This window comes from Onychomys torridus, unplaced genomic scaffold (assembly GCF_903995425.1).
Source record: "Onychomys torridus unplaced genomic scaffold, mOncTor1.1, whole genome shotgun sequence".
In the NCBI taxonomy this organism is placed as follows: domain Eukaryota; kingdom Metazoa; phylum Chordata; class Mammalia; order Rodentia; family Cricetidae; genus Onychomys; species Onychomys torridus.
The window spans coordinates 114016-131126 of record NW_023411183.1 but is presented as its reverse complement, the minus strand read 5'-3'; the positions used below and the strand labels follow the sequence as shown (position 1 = coordinate 131126).

Here is a 17111-nt window from a genome sequence, read left to right as displayed (position 1 = left end):
GTCACAAAATAATATAGGATATGAAAACATATAATTTATAATATGTTCACAAATTGTATGTATAAATGTTAGTTCATGAATGCACACCACCTGCTTTTATGACATGATTGAATATATATACATGATTCAATAAAATGTATACATTATTCAAAAACACATAATTTTGATGTCACTGATATGGTTAGAATATTGTATTCCCTGCACAGGCAAAACAGGGTGGAGACTCACAGAGTTAACGATTGATCAGCAGAAAGGGACTCACAGTTGGGAAACATGCAGCAACTACTGAAGCCATGCTTACCAGAAAAGAACCTGGACTATACAGAAGAGCCAAATTCATTTGTATGAGGCAAGAAAGAGTGTAAAAGCAGACAAAGGTGCTCACCAAGAGCAGAATGGTTTTTGTGGCTCTGGATTCAGGGAAGGACTTGAGGGAGAAGTTGCTTCTATGAATGTGCTTCATTTTCTGCTTGTGTCTGTAGAGGATGAAAACCATGGAGCTGCTGGACCAAAGCATTAGCAATATGAAAAAAACATCAGGAGTTGTGAGTAACACTGCAGAGAAAGTGTTAAAGTCTTTGTCATGATGAACAGAATAACAGAGTTCAAAGTGTTTAAGACGTGTCATATTCCTATGATTCAATCTTGCGGTAATGATCATAGGAAAACTAACATTTACTATGAGGGCCAGGATCCAACTCATGTACATACCAGCAGCAATGTAACTGGGAGATTTGACTTTAAGCTGAGACCACCTGGAGCCCGATGGACTGACGGTAATGGCCTGGAAGATACTCAAGAAGCAGGTGCTGCTTAGGGTCACACCCCTACCTACTCTGTAAAGATAGATGATCAGTTTGCACTCAAAATCATTAAGGAAGTCTTTCAAACCAAAAGTTGCCATTGTCTGCGGTACACCTTTACACAGGAGAGTTAAGAAGTTGGCTACAATCAAGTGCTGCCGAATCCAGTCTGTGAACCTTAACCTGATCCCAGAGAATTAAAGCAGCAGGTAGTTGTAGACTAGGAAGGAGTTGCCCAAGACTCCAGCCATACATTGTGATAAAAAGATCACTCTTATGACCATGTCACTGGTTTCCATGATGTTAACAACTTGTTTCAGGATCATAGCATGGGAACATGAGGCATGGGCGGTCTATATTCATAATAAGACCAATGCAGAATGCTTCTTTAATTTTTTCTTAAACAAGGAATCAAAAGGCAGCATCATAAGCTAAGAGAGAGTGTATAATGTATTAAAGATAGTATATACAATTTAGTCAATGTTCACAGTCTGTGTAGAAGCCTTTGCTCTAGCTCCAGTTATGTAGATGAGGAAAAGTGAGATAAGCTAATCTGAGTCAATTATTGTAAATTCAACCATGGGTAATGATAAAGTGAGGACACAAAGTCAACTGTTAGGCTAGTGATCTCCACAACTACCTGTAAAATTATTCAAGTCAGTTCTTAAAATGAACAACCCTGTACTTAGATTTGATATTTATACATTTTTATCTTTTCAAAATTACTGTTGTTGCATGCTTTTTTTTGTAGTGAAAGTTTTATGTGTGTACTGTTTCTTGCATAAGGAAATACCTACTCCTAGTGAATACTGGGTATTTTAATGCACAGCAGGAATTATAACCATGCAGGAACTGATCACAGGAGAAATAATATACATCAGGGCAAAAACAGCCCACTTTTCAGCTAACTGCCCAATGGTTTATTAATATTTGTATGAGAAAAGCAAACAAAATGATAGTCTAATGGAAACCACTCATATTCACATGCCTTGCCTTAATTTCAGGAAGGAAAAGAACCCCAAAGTAAATGTGTATAGAGCACCCACAGTATGACTACAGATCTGGTGGCACATCTCAGTGCTACCTGAACAAGTGATCTCTGAGGAGGGAAGTAAGTTTTGCACACCACCCAACTTTGCTGTGATATGTACACACTGACCATTTTTCAGCATAAAGTTTGTGCTTGAAGTATTTGGGGCTGGAGAGATGGCATAGTAGCTAAGAACACTGGTTGCTCTTCCAAAGTATCCAAGTTCAATTCCCAGCACAGATGGTAGCTTACAATTGTCTGTGTCTACAGTTCTGGGTGTTCCAATTCCTTCTTCTGGCCTCTGAGCATTCCAGGCATACATGTGATGCACAGACGTGTGTGCAGGTTTTCACATAAAAATAAAAATGGAGTGAATAAATCTCCACTTTTAGATTAGTACTATTAAAAAACAAATAAATAGGCTGGGTGGTTGTGTTGCACACCTTTAATCCCAGCACTTGGGAGGCAGAGCCAGGCGGATCTCTGAGAATTGGAAGCTAGCCTGGTCTACAGAGCAAGATCCAGGACAGGCACCAAAACTACACAGAGAAACCCAGTCTCAACACCCCCTCCAAAAAAAAAGCCAAATAAATAAAATATAGCATTCCTTAGAAAAGCTTTAGATTCACAGCTATATTGTAATAGCTAAACAAAATTTCAATTTTCTTTTCCACACCAATGTATCCTCAAGTAGCAAATTATTCCAACATATAATTTCTAACTAAAGGAAGAATTAAGAAAGAATTTATGTGTAAACACGATGGTCCACATCTGACTGGCAGTGTTTAAATTATTAAACAGTGGTGCTTATTTTCTTGAGCATGATTTAGGAGGGAAGCTGCCTCATCATAGTATCAGACTACATGAATTTCAGGGTAGAAGCAGTCCCTGTTTCCATCAATAGCCTCCTGTGATAGTTTGAGATATTTTACTCAAGCACTCTGCATGCAGATATGCTTTCTGCATGGGATTCCATGGTTCCCTTACCTTCCTCCCACTCTCTGAAGCACACCTGGGGAAACTGTAGAATCAGCTCATCAGTAGGAAGAATTCCCAGAGTCATAGCTTTCCAGTATACTGCTTTCAAGGCAAGTTCTCAGCTCCTTGCATTCTAGTTTTCATTATCAGTTGGAGTAAATCACAAGAATTCTAGTGAGTGGAGGATTCACGGAGGTGAGAACGACAGAGACTGTGTTCTGTGTCTATCATCTCATGTTTGTTTTGCCCATGTCTTCAGCCCATGCTTCAGATCTTTCTCTAATTGCTAGTTGGCTTTGTTATGCAACCCAATTCAATTCCAAGTTTACTTTTCTAGATGTCTTGTTTAGCTGGACTCTTCAGATTAGTTTTGCTTTGTGGATTTAGACTCACAAACTTCATTGAATGCACTCCAAGTGTTGTTTCCCTTCTCAGGATGGCAAGCTCACATCCAGGGTCTTATTGTCCCTGACGTTCACTAGAGGCAGGCAATCAGTGCCTGAGATATGGTTCTGTGATTTTGTGACCTGTCTCCCCTGAGACCTGCGATTAAATTTTCACCTTCAGTAGTAGTGTTTACACAACTTTGCATGAAGCAAGGGAAACTTTTCTGAGCATCTCTTCCCCAAGTGTCAGATATTAAAAGCAATTAAAAGTTTCTTGCAATCCTCTCAATGAAATGTTACAGTTTGGAGCTGCTGTTATCTGTTGAGTTCCTTCGAGACCAGTATGAATGATGAAATTCTGATGTCTGTCATCTATACATCCTCAAGGCATGCTTGCATCATTTCATTTCATGATTACCTGATGTGTCGTATGGCCAAATCCACTTTATCCATTTTTGAATTGAGAACTCTGCCTCTTTAATTATGGAAGAGAGAGAGATTCCATGATAATCATATCTTATTTGTGTTTTCTAAGCTAATAGTACTGATCAGAATGTGACTAATTCACATTCTCATTAGAAAATATTGAGATCAAGTGTAGTCTTCAAAGTTAATTCTTTTAGGTTTGCATAATAACTGAAGCCAATCTGCTATTGACATTTTGTAAGAAAATCTCATTTTTAAGTATTGGTTGATACTAGTTTTAGGAGGGAAACAGACTATTTTCAATACAAGAAATAAGATGTTCTGAAAAGAACTCTTCCCGGATGATGCAACAGTTTGAGATAATAACCTTCCCCTGTGCTCCTGTAAACTCTCACACTGATCTTATTGGTCTATTAAGATTGACTTGGCTGAGGTCATTTTCTTCATTTATTACCAATACACCACCTGAGATGAATACACATTTGTATTTTGTCAGGAAATACCATACAGCATAATTTTCATCTTGATAGCGACAAGGAGAATTAAAGTTTGGCTGGGTGTGAGAAGCTGCACAGTTCCTATACTTGGGAATAAGATATACAGGTGGCCAATGGATATAGCTAGCTGTACCTGAGTTACATGTGATAGTATTCTTTCTTCCTGTAGTGGCAGTTGCATGTTCCCTTGAATAAGTGATAGGACATGCAAATAAGTTGAGCTACCCAAGAATGGAACCTCTTTAGTTGGGACACCAGAACACCAGACTTCCTGTATGTGGCCTGGGGTGGCATCCTCCATAGAGAATGTTGTCTACCACTGAATACAGGGATGTAATTAAAACAAGATTGACTGAAAGACATATTGCAATTCTAGAAAGTAGCACTTTAGGGACAAGGTCACTGCTCAGCCTTTGCTCTGGGTAATAAGACACACAGCAGAATCTCAGCTGTCTGCCAGAAAACCCATGAATGGTAAAGGAAGTGAAAAGAGCGGATAAACGTCACTTGTGTTCTAGCCTATGAATTAGCCTCTGATTTGTCAGGAGATGGTAAGATGAGTGTATTGAGTTGCTACTTCTTCTCTTTATTAGATTTAAAAACCAGCAAGAACTTTTGAGAGAGTGCTGGGTTAGTACACAACGCACAACCATTTAAAAACATTCCTGTATAGCAAATGAGTAATTATTAGGAGAATCATCAGTGATGGGAAGAATTTCTTAAAACTTTAAAGCAGTGGTTCTGAACCTTCCTAATACTTCAACTCTTTAGTAAAGTTCATCATGTTGTGGTGACCCCCAATCATAAAATTATTTTTATTGCTAGTTTATAACTGTAATTTTGCTACTGTTATAAATCCCAATGTAAATATCTAACATACAGAATATAGAATATATGACCCCTTTGAAAGTGTTGGTTGACCCCCAAAGGGGTCATAATCCACAGGTTGAAAACTGCTACCTCAAAGTGATATATTCCTAGTTCTCTTTTTTCCTTTTATTGAAAATAGATTTATCTCTTATTTAATGCATCCTGATTATGGATTTCATCCGCTCTTCTCCCAATTCCTTGGCACTTCCTGTCACACTCTGATCTATTGCTTTTTCTGTTTGTCATTGGAAAACAGAATGGCTTGTAAGGGACAATAAAATAACATAATAATATTGTATAATAATATGATATAAAAAAAACCTCTAACACATTGAATTTGGACAAAAATAGAAGGGAAATGTGTTGTTATATTTTGTTTGTGCTCTAACAAATAAAGCTTGGCTGAAGATCAGAGGATGGAGCTAGCCACTAGAAAACCATTAAGGTCAGGCAGTGGTGGAACACACTTTTAATCTCAGCACTTGGGGGGGAGGAAGCAGAAAGATCAGGAGTTCAAGGCCACCCCAAGCTACAAGGTTGATCTAGTCCAAAATATAAAAAGAGCAGGTAGTGGTGGCATACACCTTTGATCCCAGCACTTGGGATCTCATGCCTTTAATTCTAGCACTGGGGAGGTAGAGACAGAAAATGATACGGCTGGGCAGAGAAAGGAAGTGACAAGGTGGGAGGAGAGAGGAGCTCAGCTTCCTCTTAGACTGAGAAGTCATGGATGTAAGAGGTGGCTATGACTTGCTCCTTTGGATCTCTGAACTTTCAGCATTTACCCCTATATCTGACTCATTAAGACCAATTAGAGTTTGTGGTACAAAAGAGTCTAAGAAAAAGCACATAAACTGACACCAACTCATTCAAACACTCAGGAATTCCATAAGAGCACTAAACAGGAAGCCAAAACATATTTGCAGAGGACCTTGTGCAGACCCATATATATATATATATATATATATATATATATATATATATATATATATATATATATATATAGCCTCAGTGTCTGTAAGTTCATATGAGCGTGATCAGGTTGATTTAGTGGATCTTATTTTCTTGGTGTCTTCCATCCCCTTTGGCTTGTAAGACTGGCTCTTTCTGCTTTCTCTTTCAAAAATTTTCCACAACCATGAGTGGCAGGATTTGATGACGACATTCTGTTTAGGGCTGAGTGTTCTAAGGTTTCTCACTTTGTATAGTATTGTAATGTCTGCCTGCCAGTCTTTGTATCTATTTCCATCTGCTGCAGAAGGAAGCTACCTATTAGAGATAAAGACTACAAAGGAGTATTGACCAATCTGATTACTGTGGTAGGCCAGTTCAGGCTCCTTCTCCACTATTGGTAGTAGTCTAATCTGGGGTCATCCTTGCGGATTCCTGGGAATTTACTTAGCACCAGGTTTCTCCCTAACCCCATAATGTCTCCCTCTATCAAGATATCTCTTTCATTGCTTCTCACTCCACCCATCTCCCAGCTGGATCATCCCATTCCCTCATGTTCTCATCCCCCTCTCCCCTTCCCTCTGTTGCCTGCCCCTCATACCCAGTTTACTCATGGAGATCTCATTTGTTTCCCCTTCCCAAGGTGACTCATGCATCCCACTTAGGGTCCTCCTTGTTTCCTAGCTTCTCTGGATCTGTGGTTTGTAGTTGGATTATCTTTTTCTTTATATCTAGTATCCACTTATGAGTGAATATATACCATATTTGTCTTTCTGAGTCTGGGTTATCTCACTCCACAGAGCCTTCATCCAGTAAATGTTGAAAGCAGATGCAGAGATCCATAACCTAGCACCAGGCTGAGTTCCAGGAGTGCAGATGAAGAGAGGGAAGAAGGATTATATGAAAAGTGGAGTCAAGATCATGATGGGGAAATCTACACTGAACCAAGCTCATTGAATTTCATGAACTTCAGACTGATAGCTGTAGAACCTTTATGGGACCAGCCTAGACCCTCTGTATATGTGGAGCAGTGTTGCAGCTGAGTCTGTTTGAGAGACCACTGTGTAGCTGGAGACCTTCTCTCCAGCCCCCGCCAAGCCCTGTTATTCTGACCGCCTACTTATAAAATAAAAACACAGACATTTATATTACTTAAACTGCTCAGGCCTACCATTGTATAGCTCTTACTCTTATATTCAGCCCATTTCTACTCATCTATACTTGCCACATGGCTTGTGGCTTACCTGTACCTTACATCTCGCTTGTCATGGTGGCAGCTGGCAGCTCTCCCTGCCTCTCCTTCCACTTCCCAGAATTCTCATCTCTGCTTGTCCCACCTATACTTCCTGCCTGGCTACTGGCCAATCACTGTTTTATTTTAACCAATCAGAGCAACACATTTGACATACTTGAACATCCCACAGCACCCCTGGCAGTGTGATCAAGATCTATCCATGGTGCATGAGCTAGCAGTTTGGATCCCATTACTTATGGTCAGACACCTTGCTTACATTTGATGAGGGGCTCGGTCTTGCCTTAACTGAATATACCAGGTTTTTCTGTCCCCTCATGGGAGGACTTGCCCTTTTGAAGGAGAGGATGGGGTTGAGTCATGGGGGAAGTGGGGTGGGGAGCAGGAAGAGGGATGAGAGGAGGATCTGTGCTTTGTTTGTAAAATGAATAAATTTTTAAAATAAAAACAAAACAAAAATATAAGTAATACAGGAAAAAAACACACACACACACAAAGGAGACCACTAGTACAGAGGCCTCTGTGAGGACTGTAATCTAGGAACCCAATGAGATGAATCAGACAATGAAAAGGGAGATAGTAATGTCCAAGTGATAGAAAATACACTTCAACCCTGACACTTAACACATGGGAAGTTTGTATATTCCTGAGGGAGGAAAATTTGTGGAAAGTTAAGGAACTTCTGTGGTTTGTCAGTACTTCATGCTAATATGAGACATGCATGTATTGAAACAGTATGAGCAGACATGTTGCTGGGTATCCTGCCAGAACTGAGGGACTAGCTATAGCAGAAGGCTCAACATGCTTTAGCAAGTCCCTGTTACATCCTTTGTTTGAGCTGAGTTTGTCAGTATAGGCTACTCCTTCAAAATATACAGCAGGAATAAACAGTGGTCCCACAGCCATAGGAGCAACCTGCAGTAAGACAGATGGATGGCTTATGGAGAATAAAAATGGAGTAAGGGGGTTTGATTTGGAGAGACTGGCCAAATTTCATCTATTGATTAATGTCATAAGAAAGGCAACAAAACCAGGAGACTGAAAAAGGCTGACAACCTGAGTGTAGTTTGCAGGACAAGTCTTATGTTTATTACATCTCCCGTGATAACAATTATGTGATCACAGTTCAGCAGAGAAGTCTGCTTTACAGGCCAGTCTGATCAAAATTGTATAAAGCATAAAATGTTATTTGTCTTCAGAATAACATCTCAGGTAGGGGAACATCATTTATCCTAACTCTTCTCTAGAAATTGAGGAAAGTCACAGGAATTGCTGTGTTCCTACTCAGGTTTCTTTTCTGGAATTTCAAATTTCCTTCTGAGAAACATATCAACATTAATGTTTCCAAGAACATGCCATAAGTTTAGTATATTATCACACAACCTCTATTCTAAGCTCAACTCTGGATGGCATAGTGCTCTGCATCCATGATAGTCTCCTCAGAATGACTCTATTGAAAAACAGTAGGTTCAGATTAGGAGATGTTTTATGAATTGCTGAAGCTTGCTTATATTTTATTGTAGTAACCTCTTATCTGCAGAATATCAAGACCCACTGGTACTTGCTTTGAGAAGACAAAGATCCTGTTCACCCCTGGCAAAGTGTTTATAACCCTTGAGTGTTTCACAATATTGGGAAATCATGTGGAAAATTGTAAAACTGCAGTAAGGAGTCCAGAAAAGTGCACTCTGTATTAATGGGAAAGGACATTTAGTCAACGTGCTTTAAAGTGTATGGGTAAAATTTCCAGTGATAGGTGTGAGCTCCATTTCCTCCTCCATATCACATTGCCTTTTGTTGCTATAGTTGATGACTGATGTTCCCTCTTTGCTGGCTTCTACAGTCCCAGAAGTCACTGTTCTAGCTGATGCAGGTAAATTGTCCCTGAGAGTTTTAGTCATTCATGGTTTTGGTGTATTACATTGTCAGGACACTGAGTAAGTTGTGCCCAGGGGTAAAATAGTAGCATGGAAATTATAGTAATAGCCAAATTATTCCTGAATGCATTTAAGTTTTTCATAGGAAGTTTATGGCAAGTATTCCTGACCATGTTAGAAACATTTAACTGGAGATGTCATAGGACCTACAGGTGAGGCAAATGCTGTTGTATTGATAAACATGATGACAGCTTCTTGAACCTTGAATCTTATTACCATAGATTATATATTGTTTATACTTCTAGTGTGCAGCAGTTTTTGCACAATGTTAAATTCACTGAGTTGCTGAAAATAAATTATTATTGATGTAGTATCATTGGTTAATTCTCAGACATAAATTATAGATCACAAATAAACATATGTATTAGAATTTTGAGACTTGTAGAACACAGAAGAGGGGACATAAAGATTGTATGAGAGAGAAAAAATGCCATGTAATGTAACTATTTTCTCAGATTTGAAGCATTTGCTCTTGGAGGCAAGAGTAACTCATGACGTTCATGAAGGATAAAGGACAGTAATGTTAAAGAGTCATAGAGAAAGTGTATTGTAGACTTAGATATAAAGTGGCAAAGGAGAGCAGAGGATTTATGGGGGATGATGATGCTAGAAGTAGACACAGGTTAAAGTTAGCATGAATATAAGGAGGAGGTTGAGTCACAGAGAAGTAAGGCATATCACCCAAGAAGAACTCTAACAAGAAAATGAAGGAGCTAGAGAAGACCCAGGGTATGGCTGAGATAAATAACCCAAGAGGAACAGAACATTGAGAAATAACAACCTTGAGTATATGGGGTGTTATAGAGAGACTAGATTAATAGAGTTGGGTTAATCCCTGAGAGTGAAAGCTGAGGCATAGTCTGCTGTTGGACATAAATGCTTAAGGAAGGAAAAGAGACACCAGAATTAGGAAGTGGCCTTTGCAGATGTGACAAAACTTTCAGAATATCAAACTAAAGTTTGTAGAATACAGAACTTCCAAATGACAGTCATACAATTTTGTAAAATAAAAATCTCAGGAGACATCATCATCCCAGGTTTAAAGTTATGTTATAGAAGGGTTGTAGGAAAAACAGTATGTTACTAGCATAAAAACAAATTCACTGACCATTGGTTAAAACTGAGACCTGACATATAAGCCCACACTTTCAGAAGTACCTACTTTTGACAGAGATGACATTGGAGAAAACACAGCATTTTCAAGAAATGGTACTTCTCAAATTGAAGAGCCCCTATGTAGCAGAATGAAAATTCACCCTTATATCCTGTAACACGAATCTCAAATGGTCTTATTAATAAAAACAAATCTCAGTGCCAGCTATTGGAGTGAATCCTGAAAGATCAGAGAAGCAGAACAAGTCACAGCTAACCTCACCTCACCAACTTTTCAGGCGATTTGGTTTCCTCAAACTGGAAGCCTCTGAGTATTCATCCAAATGGATCTCGGCCAAATTGCTGCTAAAACCTTAAAAGCTAGAAAGCCTCTAGTTCCTGTTCCTCATGCCTTATATATTTTTTCTGCTTCCTGCCATCACTTCCTAGGATTAAAGGCATGTGTCTTTCCCAACCAAGACATGAGATCTCAAGTCTTGGGATTAAAGTTATATGCCACCATGTCTGGCTCTGTTTCCAGTGTGGCCTTGAAGTCACAGAGATCCATATGGATCTCTGCCTCCCAAGTAATAGGATTAAAGGTGTGTGTGGAACTATTTTCTGGCCTCCTTGTCTATCTAGTGGCTGTTCTGTTCTCTAACCCCAGAGGGCACACAATATATTTGGGGATGCAATATTACCACAGTCTCCATTTTTGTATATATATTGGCTTTAATTTTTATTCACACAATGTATTTTGATCACATCAGTTTTCATTTCCTACCTCCTCCGAGATTTTCTGCACTCCCTCCTATCATATGGATTTTATGCTCTTTCCATCTCTCTCTCCAAACCCAAACCCAAACCACTAAAGAGAACAATGCCCTCTAAATTGAAAATGACAAAAAAATACCAATCTAAATCAAAATTGCTAAAAAAAGAAAAGTAAATATGGAGTACTTTTTGTGTTGGTCGACTAGACCTGACAATGCTGCCTGCCCTGGAATGTGAGTGATATCTTTCCACTGGAGAAAACTCATTTCCCTCTCTCAGCTGGAATCAATTGCCAAATGCTTATTTCTTTGGGATGGGACTGTGTAACAACCTTCCCTTCTCCATGTTGATCCCAATTTATCTGGCTTGAACTTGTTCAGGTATCATGCTTGCTGTCACAATTGTTCTTAGATTCTTACTCTAATCATATTGAAAACGCAGTGTCAATGTATTGAGGACCTAACTGAAGTCATAACACCCTGAATATGAAAGAGGAGAAAGTAGGGCTCACACTTGAATTTATAGGCATGAGAAGGGACTTTTAGAAGAGAACCTTAAGACACAGCAATAATCGAAAATTGGATTACATGAAAGTAGAAAGCTTCTCTGCAGTAATGGATGCCATTGGAATGAAGAGACAGCCTGCAAAATGAGAAAATACTTTACCAGATATTCATCTGACAGTAGGTTAGATCTAGCATAGGCAAAGAACAACAGCATAAAAACAAACAAACACCAAACAAAAACTAAAGAAGACAAACACCTAATTACAGTTGGGACATCAAACTACACACAGCTCTCAAAAGATAAAATGCAAGTGTTAAACATCCTTAGCAATCAAGTAAATATAAATTCAAACTACTTTGATATATTATATTACCCAAATCAGAATGGCTACTGATAAGAAATACTGATGTGAGTATGGGGAACGTGGAACATTTATTCACTGCTGGTAGGAATACAAACCTGCAAAGGCAGTATGTAAATTAGTGTGGAGGTTCCTCAAAAAGCTAGAAATAGATCTACTACACAACACAGATAAAGCACTCCTAGTTTATTTACCCAAAGCACGATATTATATATTATTTTGTAGTTACCTGCTCATCCATGTTCAGTGTTACTCTATCCAGAATAGCCAGGAAATGGAAAAGGGAACCAGCATGGATGTCCATCAACTGATCATTAAGATATGGCATATTTATTCAATGGAATATTATTCATATATGAAGGAAACTAAAATTATGATATTTGCATGTAAGTGAGAAGAGCTGTAATAGTGATTATTGTTGAGGCAAACTAGACCAAGAAACACAACAGTTTGTGTTTTCTCTCTTTGGTATATGCTGTCTTTGAGTCTTTATTTATAAGTTTTTCATTTGGAATACCTATAGAGATTATGAAATTATTGCAGGGCCATTGGGGTGTATCTCAAAGTAGCAGAGATAGAATATTGTGATATCAGGGGTTAAGAAGAATAATGAAACTGAAAGGGTTAAATAATATGGGGATAGAAAAGCAGGTTAGAAGAGGGAAAAATAAATGTAGAAAAGGAAAATCAGATAAAAGGAAGAAAACTCAATGGAAAACTAACATCCATTTATTTACAAGTATAACTTTTATTGTAGTAACATAAATGGGTCTTCTTTTTTATTATTTGAGATAGGGTTTCTCTATGTAGCTTTGCACCTTTCCTGGAACTCATTTTGTAGACCAGGCTGGCTTCAAACTCACAGAGATCTGCCTGCCTTTGCCTCCTGAGTGCTGGGATAAAAGGCGTGTGCCATCACTGCCTGGGAAATGGCTCTTCTTTTAAAAGCCAATTACTAAATAATAAAATACCTTAAAATCAATTATTAATTATTTTGTTTCTAAATACTTTTAATGTGAGCAGAAGAGATCTCAATAGTGCTAGACCTGGGTTATATTTTATACTTTTCTGAGAGATGCTTAATTAAGTAAGTAAAAACTTATTGTACATATTTTCAGAGTTTATAAAATATAGTGACACAATAACCACGGAACAAACAGTACAGAGAAGAGGATAGTGCTATAGTTCTATTGAGTGTGACAAATTCCCCCTAAAATAATTTTATTTAGAATTTAAAATTTGCTTCTGGAACAAGCAATGTAAGAAAAATGCAGGCACAGACAAATTGTAATAGAGTAAATGCCAATAAATGTGGATTCATGTGTGTGCTCATATGTGTCTGTCATTCATGGTACCAATAGACTATTTCTCATTGTACAAAGAGTTGTGAGGATGACTGAGTATAGCATAAAACATTATGAATAAATGTGCATTGTGTGTATTCCTCAGAGGATCATGAGGTATTTGTATTCCCGACACAAGTAAATCATAGGGTCAATACATTGAAGTTGCAGCTCAAAAGCCAAAAGGGACTCATGTTTGGAAAATACTCTGATATTACAGTAGACCTGGTCAATAGGAACCAGATTGGATTATAAACAAGAGTCAAATACACTAGACAGATACAGGAAAGCTTGTGAAAGCAGACAAAGGTGTTCACCAGGAGAAGGATGTTTTTGTATGCTCTCATATTTGATGAAGACTGAGCTGAGATCTTGCTCTGGGCATGTGTTTCATTCTTTGTGTAGGATGAGAAACATAGACTTGCTATGTGCACATAGAATCAGGAAATGATAGGTATACCACATGAAGAAATTTATCAGTTTTTTCAAGATTAACAAAAGATCAGTACCCAGAGATCCTTATCATTGAAACATTTTTATTGTGCTGTTTTGAAGTTTATGTGAAAAACTATATAAATAATGAGGTTCAAAGTACAACTAACATTTATAATGGAAACAACATTACTTGGAGTTGACAGTGATGGGCTGGTAGACATTCAGGAAGATGGTACTAACAATGGAAAGTCTCTTGTTCACTCTGTGGGGATATCAAAGTCCTTTGCATTCAAAATTTTTGAGGAAGTCTTTTCAATCAAAATCTGCCATTGTTTGTGGCACTCCTTAATATCAGAGAACTAAGAAGTTTCCTACATTTGAGTGTGTCAGAATCCAGTCTGTAGAACTGAAACTTCTCTATGTAAAGCAACGAAACAGATAGCAGTAGTGTAGAAAGAAATTGCTTAGAACTCCAAATTTCATCTGTGATAATAAGGTCAGTCTTATGGTCACCTCACTGTTTGACTTGTATGGTTCTGTTGTTTGAGTGTCAGGTTCCTGCATGGAAGATATGCCATGGTCTGTTTTGTGATGAGTCCCTTGAAATCCATCTTTTTCCATTTGCCATGTTCTATTAGATTATAGTCAATGTTTTTCTCAGTAAAAAGATCCTAGGACTTAAATTTATAGAGCTTTAGCAATGTACAAGTCCCTAATATGAAGGTGGCAAAAAGACAACTTTCCCCACATTCATCATATATGTAGACTTTTCTGCTATGATGAGTTTGATTCTGAAGATAAAGGATAAGGGGAACTGAGTTATGTAACAAATCAGTGAGTGTTTGTAAGTTTGGTCTTGATTAAGGTTAAAGTGGAGCCTTGAGCCTGGTTGCTATCTAAATAGACATGACAATGGTTCAACAGACTCCTGAAATTTAGCTACATGGAAGCTTCTAATAAACCTATCATATCCCTATTTGTCCTTATACATATCTATTCTCTTATAAAGTGGGCATATTTATTGTTTTTACTGTAAATGGTTTCCATATCTTTGTGAATATTTACTATATAGGTCATGTTAGTTATGAGTGTTGAAGTATTTTAGTGATAATTGACACATGGAAGGAAATACAATTAATTTGTGCATGTAAAGTGCATGATGCAATATTATCTCAATATTAGCAATGTGTTAATGACCAATATGTATTGCCATCTGGGGGCCAGCCCCCAGCTGCACAGTGCTCAAAGAGAATACACACCATCAATGTGTACTATGACTTTTTTATGTAATGGGGTTAGGGAAAAAGACACTCCCACACTCTCTTGATGGTTTCCTTCTTCTAACTCTCTTGATGTTCTCCTAATTTCTCATTCTTGATGTTTTCCTTCTAACTTTTACATTTTTGATGGTTTCCTTCTAACTCCATCTTTACTCAATGTTTCCCTTCTAATTCTCTCATTCTTGATGTTTTCCTTCTAACTCATTTTAACTCTATCTGTATTCCTTCCTTTAGAGATTATATACCTCAGCAAAATATTTCAGTCAATATAAAAATTACAATGTGGTTACATTATTTATTATTATTATCATTATTATTTCTGTGTCTTTTTTAATTAAGGAATTTTTATTCATTTTATATATCAACCACAGATCCCTCTCTCTTTCCTCCTCCCACCCTACTAGACTACAACCCACAACTACAGAGAAGCTTGCTAACAAGGATGGATGCATGCTTAACAGGGGTGCATGGATCACCCTAGGAAGAGGAAATAGAAAAGATCTCCATGAGTAAATGGGGGATGAGCAGAGATAATGGAAGATATATTCTGTTTTTCAAGTGAATGATTACAATGAATACAAACAAAAACCAGCATGTTTTCATACTTCTTACATGATTAACCATTTTATGTATTACAGATAAAATACCAGTTATCCCAAGAACCCAGCTACTTGTTATAGATTAACTGTGTAGAAAAGTAAGATATTCTTCTCAGTGAGGTCTATTACTGACAAGGTGAATTTTCCAGTTACAAAGTAAGGACCACTTACTTTATTGCTTATCTTGAAAGGTAATCTTAAAAGGGATCTTAAAGAAATCACAAACCTAAACTTTTATATATGAAAAAGAATCAGTCAGCTCTACATTAAACCTTTAGGGTACATACTTAACTCATCAACAGTTTTTTAAATCAGGAAATTGAAGGCAGAAATGGGTATAAGAAATTAATCCTCACTTTTGATATCAACCATCCCTACTAAGGTATGTTTGTTAGCTAGTAAGAGTTGAGCTGTTTTGTATTTTTTTTTTTTGACCTCAGCTATATGTCCTCGTGAACTCTACATTGTATTTTGGGGTTTTTCATCTCAAAGCTATTATCAAAACCTCTGATCTAACCTCAAGTTATTTTAAGGCTTTGTTTTCAGCTAATGATGCACACCAAAACCTGTGACTGCACCTTTAAGTACTAAGATTAAAGGAATTTTTACCAGCCTGGCTCCTTGGACTCAATTGTTTTTTTCTTAATTATTAACCTAAGTCAGTCTATATGGCTTCTCAATAGAAACTCATGTGTTCTAGGTGTGTATATATGTTTGTATGTAATCAACAAGAACCATGGTTTCTGTAAAATACTAATAGTCAGATACTAGTATATAAAATGTGAAGTTATGGCTCTGTATACATTTTTTAAGGAAATCAAACAAAATAAAATAAAGCCCATTTTGTTGTTGTAGGAAGTCAAACATGCCAAGTACTTCAGCTATGGCCACTGTCACCAAGTAAAGCTGTACTTGAATGCGATGATGATGACTGGTACAGAGCTGGTAAAGTGGGGATGGCACAGTGGAGAGTACTGTTTTGGGAGAGGGGAAGAGGACACAAAAACCCATTCATCTAACTCCATTCACAGTTTCTCCTCAGAAGTCCTCTCTTTAGTATGTTTCACAGATGCCAGTTCCCAAGAGCCGTACTGCTCTTGCTGGCAGGGTAGGAAGCTTCTCTGACATCCAGGCTGCCAGCTACTGGCAAACATTAAAGCATGCATCAGCTACATGGACACCTGCCACTCTCTGGCAGGCTGGTGCAGTCTCTTTCTAAGCTGCTTCTATCAGAAAAGACGCCACTTTTTAAACAGAGCCAGATTTATATATTAGCCCTGTAAAATAGTGAGCCCTGGGCTTTAGGCTTAATGAAGCTGGTTAATTTAAAAGAGAAAGAAATAAAGGATTTGACTTTATAAACTAGGTACTAAAATAAAATAAAAAACCTGAATTTTAAATGTTTTTCTTTAACTTTTTATTTCAATTTTCAATTAATAAAAACATTAATTTTAGTGTTTTCAATTATGGCTTGAAGTAAGTTCTTTGTAAATTTATGTGTGTCCACTGGTGCTGGTATGGGTCTTACTGAGTCACGGAAACAAGAGAAGGCTCATTGTTGCTCAGATACTGCCAAAGCCAAGGTTCTAA

General features: G+C 37.7%; 1 pseudogene; it reads right to left on the bottom strand.

Moving 5' to 3' along the window:
- Nucleotides 1–232: 232 nt before the first annotated feature.
- Nucleotides 233–1102, bottom strand: LOC118574996 (annotated as a pseudogene).
- Between the last annotated feature and the right edge of the window lie 16009 nt (nt 1103–17111).